Source organism: Pan troglodytes, chromosome 11 (assembly GCF_028858775.2).
Source record: "Pan troglodytes isolate AG18354 chromosome 11, NHGRI_mPanTro3-v2.0_pri, whole genome shotgun sequence".
In the NCBI taxonomy this organism is placed as follows: Eukaryota; Metazoa; Chordata; class Mammalia; order Primates; family Hominidae; genus Pan; species Pan troglodytes.
In genome coordinates this window covers 108,596,875-108,606,235 of record NC_072409.2, presented here as the reverse complement: position 1 = coordinate 108,606,235, position 9,361 = coordinate 108,596,875, and positions in this window count along the sequence as shown.

Below are 9,361 nucleotides of genomic sequence, written 5' to 3'. Positions count from 1 at the left end.
AGGGGAGGACTTACAGATGAAGGTGATGTGGAAAGAGAAATGGCTGATCATAGAACTGTGTCGAGATCCTGGGAAGTCAAGGGGGAAGGTGGAGAGAGACAGAGAGGGATGGGGGCTGTGTGCTGTGATAGAGAACTGAGTGTTCACCATAAATCAATGAAGCAGCAATCTGGCAGCAGCAGGTATCACAAGGGATGGAGATAACCTGGAGGGATGGAGATAACCGAGTTATTGAGGTGCAGGATACGCGGGAGCTTCATTCTCAGAAGGTTTTGAGAATTGCCTGAACTAATCATTGACTGTTGCTGTTAATGCTACATGGGAACAGTGCATTACTGCCAATGGAGATAAAACAAGGAATATAAAAGTTATATTGTTAAAGGGTGGAAGGAGATCAGAATTAGACATTTTTTATAAAGGTCTCTAAGATGTTATTTATTTTAATAAGCTATGAGGTGTAAATGAGATAATACATGTAAAATACTTAGAACAAGGCTGAGCACATAATAAGTGCTCAATAAATGTTACTGTTATTTGAAGTGTCATTATTTTATAAAACTTTATGAGGCTTTTGTTCTTCAATGAAGTATTTTCTCTTTTAAAAATTATTTTATTTTATCTTTATTTTTTAGTAAGGCTGCCTTCATCCTTGCCATGGATGACACAGACTCCTCCAATAAAATATTTTCTTACCTTTCTCTTTTCCCTCCTCTCATGGCTTCTTATAGATTCAATTTAATTAGATGTTTCCTTTTCCATTGCATATAATAACAGAAGAAAAAGCCCAGGAGAATTGCAAAAATCTTGTCATTAGTGAGAGTAGACCTCCATCATCATTTATTGAAATTTATTTTTGAAACAAGTTTTGCAACAATAACACAACCCTAAGATGCACTGTAAAGAAGAAATTTAAGAAAATGAGCTGTGGTATTAGATAGATTTGGGTCTGAATCCTGGCTCTTCATTTTACTAAGTCTACATTCATTCATTAGGAGTTTGACTTTTATAAGTGTAACATTCTTCTTTACAACAGATATAACAATATAAGTTACCAAGAAAAAGTGGTACATACCTCATAGCGTTGTCTTCAAAATCAAGTGAGACCATCTGATATTGCTTTCACCATCCTCCTTTCCAGGAATGGCCTCTTCTAGCCTGCCCCCATTGCAGTCAAAGATTGGACCAATTGCAGTTTCCAGGACATCTGGCTAAAATTAATCAGTCTAAGTTTGAGCACTGGGTGTGGCCCAACCTGGGCCGATCATAGCCTTCCTCCAGGAGTTTTTGAATATTAATTGAAAAAGTGTGTGGAGGAGATCCTTTTGTAGTGAGAAAAAATAAAGCTAATACATGGAGAAAAAGACAAAACTTTGGGGGAAGAGAGGATCAAACAGAAAGTAAATGTGTTGCAGATCCCTTTTTAACTGTCTGTGATTCCTTGAATTCTACAGAACTCTGATCAGCTCACTTTTGTGATTCTCAACTTAATGAGCTCCACCCTGATGCAATTCAAAGCAATGGCCTTAGACGAAGAAGCACTGGCTCGGTTCGTATCTTTGCTCCCGGCTGTATTTTTTACAGAGAAAGTACTGTGTTCATTGAGCTGAGGCCTGAGCAGTCAAGCTTTCCTATAACTGTGATCTTTACTCCTTCTAAGGTTTAGTTTCAGTGTCTATGCATTGGCTTGGGGTAGAGAATTTGGTTTCTTGAAATTTGAAAGGCTCAAAATTATTGGACTTTTGGGTAACTGAAAGACCCTTTATTAGCAAAGTTGTATTTTCTTTACTCTTTTATACTGGATATTAAACTTATCTCTTTCTTACAGTAACTCACCGAAAGCTGCAAGAGATTGCCAAAACATGCCAAAATCTGACATTTTCACATTTAAAAAAATACCTTAGTTTTGGTGACTACATTTTATAAGTCCAAAGGTACACCAGGCAAACATCTAGCCACATATTTTGCATCTATGTGACAAGAGTTATAAACTAACCCTCTGGAGAGACAGGGATCCTCAGATCCTTCCATCCTCCTCCTCCATCCTCCATCCTTCAATCAGCTGATTCTACATTTAGGAGCAGACTGATGTCAGCTTCCAAGTTTCAGAAGTGAATAAGATAGGGTTCTAAAGTGGAAGTGATGAAAATCAATTCTGGCTTATTTACACAGAAAAGAGTTGCATTCAAGAGGTATTGGGGAGCTCAAACAATTGTTTCGAGGATTAGAGAGCTGCGCAAGGGAGCCTGGGAAGGTGAGTACAGTTGACCCTTGAACGACATGTTTTGAGCAACGTGAGTCTGAACTCCATGGGTCCACTTACACAAGGGTTTCGTCAGCCTCTGCCACCCCCGAGACAGCAAGACCAACCTTTCCTCCTCCTCTTCCTTAGCCATCTCAATGTGAAGATGATGAGGATGAAGACCTTTATGTTGATCCACTTCCACCTAATGAACAGTAAATACATTTTCTCTTTCTTATGGTTTTCTTAATAATATTTTCTTTTCTGTAGCTTGCTTTAAGAATACTCTTTCTCTCTCTCTTCCGATATATATTACACATACCATAAAAATATTTGTTAATAGACTGTTTATGTTACTGGTAAGGCTTCTGGTTAACAGTAAGCTATTAGTAATTACGTTTTGGGGGAGTCAAAAGTTATATGTGGATTTTTGACTGTGGGGGGGCAGTCAGTACCCCTAAGCCTTGTGTTGTCCAAGGATCAACTGTATGTGGTATTTTAAGGCTACAGTGGAGGCAGCTTGTGTGTTCTATTGACTCTCCATAAAAAGAAAAGTTTTCCCAATATAGGATGTGTTTCAGATGCTTGGTGGCCAAAATATGACAAATATCCAATACACAGGGCGATTGTGCTGATGAGGCACTTTCCTCTTTTTCCTTATGTTCCTATTTATTCTTGCAACAACTTCCTTTTGTGAAGAATCTGTGTATGCCTTTTCCTTGTGACCCCAGAAACCAGACCAGCTGGATTTTACAGACGAGTAAAGCGTATTAGAGGAAAATAGGAGGGTGAAATCAGTGAAGCAAGATTCTGGGACTTTTGATTGTTTAAGAACTTGATTAACAATATCCCTTTAAATATTTCTACTAATGGAAAAAAACCTCAAAATATTTTATTTTAGTATTCTTTATGATAAAACTTTGAAAATGTAGGCAAACAGTATTTGACAACACTTTGTATTGATATATAAAGAATGCTCCTTAAAAATAAAAGTTGTAAAATAGAAAGTGTTTAAATATAGACAAGTCAGTGTAGGGAACACTATTTATCATTTAGTTTTAAATGTTTAAATAACTGCTTCCATTTCCCTAAATTCAAAGGCAACCAGTTCAATGGCTTTCATTGACTAATTTAGTTTAGTATTTCATATTATTATACGAAATATATAAAATATGGCTATTTTAATTTTTTGAAGCATACATATGGACTTCCCACTATGTAAGGATGTGGCTTCCTTTCACTTTCCTTTTCTGTCACATTCCTCTGTCATCCTAATACATTGTAATTTTTGAGATTAGGTAGCCATTGCTTATATTATGACCACATAAATGCTGTCCACAGCTGAGGTGTTGGGAATTCTGTGATTTTTTAAACTTTCTTGCACAACTTTTCTTTCCTCTGAGGTTAATAATTATCTTTTATTTTATAAGTTTTTGTTATATTTATCTTTAATTCCTCCCAAACTTTTGGTGATTTGTGTAAATCTCCTCTCAATATATTTAGTTGTGTTAGGCATTCTATCAATTCCATCTTTTGGAAGAAATTTCTTCTAAAGTCTTGAACCTGCTCTAATCTGGCATGGATTCCTTATCTGAGAGCTGTCTTTAGGACCACACTGTGGATTTCCTTCATCTTTCTCTTATTTGGTCCCAGATTTTGTAATGGCATTTTCTTTCTCTTTTCAACTTATGTTCTCCTTTTGGTAACACATATGCCTCAGTAGTGTTCTGAAAGATGGTGCTTAGATGAAATATTTTTGGAGAACTTATATGACTAAATGTGTCTTTTTTACTGTGAGATTAATGGATAGTTTGGCTGGGTATAGAGGCAGAGGTTGGAAATAATTTTCCCTCAGGCTACTGAATGCATTGCTCCACTGTCATCTGGCTCCCAGTGTTGCTGTTGACTAGACTGAAGTCAGCAAACTACATCCCTGTGATGCAGGGCAGGCAAGCCCCACAGTGGAGTTTAGCCTATGAGGGTTTTTGGCTTGCCCAGAAAATAATTCAAGGGCAAGCCAGAAGTAGAAGAAAAACAGCTTTATGCAACAGGCAGTGTTACAGCTCTGGTGGTATTACAGTTCTGGGACTGCTCTTGCAAAGCAGGGCTGACCAGTAGGCAGAGAGTAGCAGCTCAGGGCAGTTTTGCAGTCGTATTTATACCCACTTTAAATTGCATGCAGACTAAGAGGCAGTTTATGCAGACATTTCTAGGAAAGGGGTAGTAATTTTTGGATCATTGGGTCATTGCTATGGAAAAGGGCGGTAACGCCCAGGTGTTGCCATGGCAATGGTAAATTGACATGGCACATTGGTGGGCATGTCTGATTGAAAGCTGCTTCTGCACTGGCTCTGTTTTAGCTAGTCTTGAATCTGGTCCAGTGTCTGAGCCCCACCTCTGGAGTTGAGTCTCACCTGCTACTTCACCTGTGGCCTATTTTTGTATGGCCTGTGAGCTAAAAATGTTTTTTACATTTATAAGGATGGTAAAAGCCAACCAACCAACCAGCCAACTAACCAACCAACCAACCAACCAACCAACCAACCAACCAAAAAAAAAAAAAAGTTCCGAAACAAAATAAAAAAGAAAATGCAACAGATTGTATGCAGCCTGCAAAGTCTAAAAATATTACTTACTATCTGGCCCTTCACAGAAAAATTTGCTGGAGTAGTCCCGCTGGAATAGACTGACACTATTTTGATTTCTGATCTTTGTGTGATTTTTTGTCTTCCTTTCTGGGAGCTTGTAGGGTTTTCTCTTTGAACCTGATGTTTTAAAATTTTTCAATAACTGTTTATATATGGTCATGTTTTCATCCGTTTTACTGAACCCTTGCTGGGCTCTTCGAGTCTGGAAACTCAGATCCTTCTGTACTGGGCAATTTCCCCGAGCTATTTGATAATTTTCTCTCTCCTTTTTCTCTGCTTCTTTCTGGGACTCTTATTATTTGGATGTCAGACTTTCTCGATTGATATCCTAATTTTCTTATCTCTTTTCTTTCAATTTTCGCTTTTCTTTTTAATTGCTAAGTGATCTTGGTTGTTCTCTGAAATTTTTTTTATGGCATCTTGTTCTCTTTTCTTAAATGAATTCATCATCTCTTATCTCTCTGAGCATTATATATATATATATATATATATATATATATATATATATATTTTAAGTTTTCTTTTTCTTGTATGCATCCTGGTTCCTCAAACTTGCTTTTTTCTGCTTATTAGCTTTGATCCCTATCTTTCAGCTTAGGGCCTTTTCTCAGATGTCTGATGTCCTTCAGTTGCCTGTTCATGTTTTAGAGTGGAACACTGCAGCCTGATGGGAAGCCTCTGAGTACCCAGGTGGGGCCTGGGAGGTCTGAGAGTCCCTGCAGAGGTATCTGGCTCTCGTTTATTTGGCTGGGGAATCACCAAAAGTGATGATCTTGTCTTTTTTTGTGGGATTGCCAAATTCTCTGGAGAAATTGCTTTCAATGTCTTGTGTGAAGGATAACAGACTTATTACTGCCATTGTTCTAGGAACCAAGTGAGGGAAGAGGACTGTGGATTTAGCAATGCAACATACAAAAATTCTCTTAGCCCTGTTTTTATAATTAAAAAAATTTTTTTTTTTAGAGACAGGATCTAACTGTTTCCCAGTCTGGAGTGCAGTGGTGCCGTCATAGCTCACTGCAGCTTCAAACTCCTGAGCTCAAACAATCCTCCCACCTCAGCCTCCTGGGTTTCTAGGACTACAGGTGCATGCCATCACACCCAGCTAATTTTATTTTAAAATTTTTCTTGAGATAGGGTCTCACTATGTTGCCCAGGCTGGTCTTGAAACCCTTTAGTCCTGTTTTAAATATAATTCCTCTGCTGTGCTTGGTCTCCTAGCTGAGAGACTCTCTGTTTTACATTCTTTTTATTTTTTATTTTTTTGAGTCAGGGTCTCACTCTGTCATCCAGGCTGGAGTGCAGTGGTGCAATCATAGCTCACTGAGCCTTGAGCTACTGGGCTCAAGCAATCCTCCTGCCTCAGCCTCCCCGAATACTGGGATTACAGCCATGAACCACCATGCCTGGCCTGCTTTACTTTCTCCAGTGAATCAACTCACAGTTTTCAAGTGATGTGAGAAGGGCAGCCACCAAGCTGCTCGGAGAGAGGTATGAATCTGAGATTTAACTGTTTAAATAAAAAAATTAATAATCATTACTTTTTATCTGCTTCTCCCACAGCATCCTCCTGTTTCCAACCCATCCTCCTATTTTGGCCAGACTTTCACCTGTACTTCCAGTACTTTGTATTGCTAGTGTCTAAACTTTCTTAGGGGGCCTGCAGAGAAAATCAAGCTGTCTTTCTGCTTCTCCCTGGTCAGCACAGGATTTTCATTTGTCAGTTCTTCAAAGTCAGAAAATCCCATCTGCTTTCCAGCTTTTAAAATTTGTTTCTCTTGTCTCTTTTCCTATTATCTTTCTCTTTTTAGATTTTCTGCCTTAAAATTACACTTATCATTTTATTGGGGTTTGGGAGGGAGTGAAAATAAATTTGTGTTCACAATCTGTCGTTATCTAGTTTAACTAAATCTTATTTTGTCATGTTTCCTTAGAATTTTTATTTCTTAAGAAATAAAATTTTACAAAACAAGGAGAAACTCTTTTTCAACCCCTTTTCAGTCTCATTTCTCTTTCTTTCTCCACCGAGATAACCAGTACCTTGAAGTCAGTTTCTATCATTTCCTTCCATAGTGGTCTGCCTTTACTTTACACGTTATCTATCCATTAAAATGCATAGTTGTTCTGTATGTGTTAAACTTTAAATAAGTGATGTTATATGTAGCTTTCTCTAACATTAAATGTTTGAGATCTGTGCATGGTGACAGATTTAGCTCTAATTCATTTATTTTTACTTCTTAAGGATATTCCCTTGGATAAATATGGTCAAACTGCTCTCCTGTATTTCTACTAATTTACATCCTACACTAGCCACGTATGGAAGCTGCCATTTCTCCATGTCGTCTTCCAATCCTGTACTTGGTATTGTCATATGTTTTTCAAATCTTAGGTGGTAACAACATGGGTTGTTCTACCTGCGCACTGAGTGCCACAAAATAGAACATTAGAATTCTGTCTTTTCAAAACTTACGCAAACTAAAGCCAAAGGTAATATTGAGTCTGAGGACACCTAAATTTGATTAGATCTGACCTCTCTTTTCCTTAATTTCCTAGAATTCTCTTTGATCATGACTACTGCTATTCATGATCATGCTATGCTTTTCCTTAAATGAATAAAGTTTGAAATATGATAATTTTGGGATTTTGGTACATAATGCAGGGGAAGTGTAAAAGTAGGCTTCAGACAGATGGTGATGCTGGTTCTAGGAGTTCTACTCTTTTTCATTATCTCTCAACTTTTAGATTTTGATGCCAAGGTACTCATTAATCAGTGAAAGATGGCTAGGAGACCAGCTTTTAAGAAGAAGCTCACTGTTTGACTTATGCTTCCTGGTGTGATCACATCTTCAGAGAGACAGCACAATCTGCTGTGTATAACCTTGATTAACACAATCAGCTCACCATTGCAAAAGGGGAAATCTCTTCCTTCGTAGAGATTTCCCTCCACTTTTCTCATCTTAGGCAGAGCTTTGCTAGCACAATGTAACAGAAAGTTTTGACATGGCTCACCTATATTTCAGCCCTTCCCTCGCTAAAGAAATGTAGTGTCAAGGCCTCTGGGTATTTCACTAATTTATTTTTGCTTTTTCAGCAAATGCTGAAAAACATCTTTCAAGTTTAATATATACTTGAAAACATGCAAGAAAGTGAAATATATGAAAGTTGAACAACAAACAAACTTGATAAGAGAATCTCAGTCATAAAGAGCAAAAAATATTGTAAATGTCTTGATTACATCTTGCCTTCAGTATATAATGATCAGGATTACATTTCCAGCATGATTTAGATGTTCTTTCTTTTTTAAATTTTTCTTTACAACTGAACACACGTTCAATTGGCTTATGTCCAGCAGGAATTCGATTCAGACTAATGATTTTCTACTATTGGCATGCTTGATAAGTTCCTTCTTTGACTCAACTAGATTGTGTATGAAAGCTATGCATTTTATTGCCAGTGTCAGACATTTAATATTTCTTGTTTACCCTTATTTATAAAATAATAGGTAAAAGTGTAAAAAATGAATAATTGGATAAATAGTACAGTGCACACAAATATAGTGAGGCTGCTAAAATGGAATAATTGGCTGGGAGGTGACTTTGAGCACTCATTTTTCACCTGAGATATGAACATCCAAGTTTGGAAATAGTATTACACAAACACACACACATATGAGTATGTTAGTTGTTTGAAAACTGAATGCTTGAATGTTGAGGCCATCTGGACTTCTATCTCATTCTTTTATTGTCTTTTGATTTTCTTAAGCCCTGAGTCTTTACCTTTCCAATTATTGGTGTAGCACTCCTACCTATTATATTTCCATGATGGAACTTATTCTTGTATCTGCAATTGCAGATGCTGTTTATGTAGAAGTTTACTCGATTATCCTGTGTGTGTGTCATCCCACCAACCTCTTGTAAACTACAGAAAAAACTGATGGGATTCACAAATAAACATGTGAGATCATCAGAGCATATTGCATCCCAAAGGCTCAGGACAGGCTGGGGCTGTGATACTAATTTTCTTTGACTCTTGGCTATACAGTGTCAAGCTTAGAAAGCCTGAAAGATGAAATACCAAGGGTCCTAAAAGCCCACGTAGCACAAATGGATAGCATTTCAAGTTTCTATAGGCATATAAGACATCTTCCAACAATCTGGAAGTAAAATAAACAAGATTGCCGTGTGAGAGTTAAACATTTAAAACAAGCATGTAGGCTGAGTGTGGTGGCTCATGTCTGTAATCCCAACACTTTGGGAGGTCAAGGTGTGAGGATCAGCTTGAGCCCAGGAGTTTGAGACCAGCCTCGGCTACATAGTAGGACCTCATCTCTACAAAAAAAAAAAAAAAAAAAAAAAAAAAAATTAGCCAGGCATGGTGATACACAGCTGTAGTCCCAGTTCTTTGGGAGGCTGAGGTGGGAGGATTGCTTGAGCCAGGGAGGTTGAGGCTGCTGTGAGCCATGATCATTTCATTG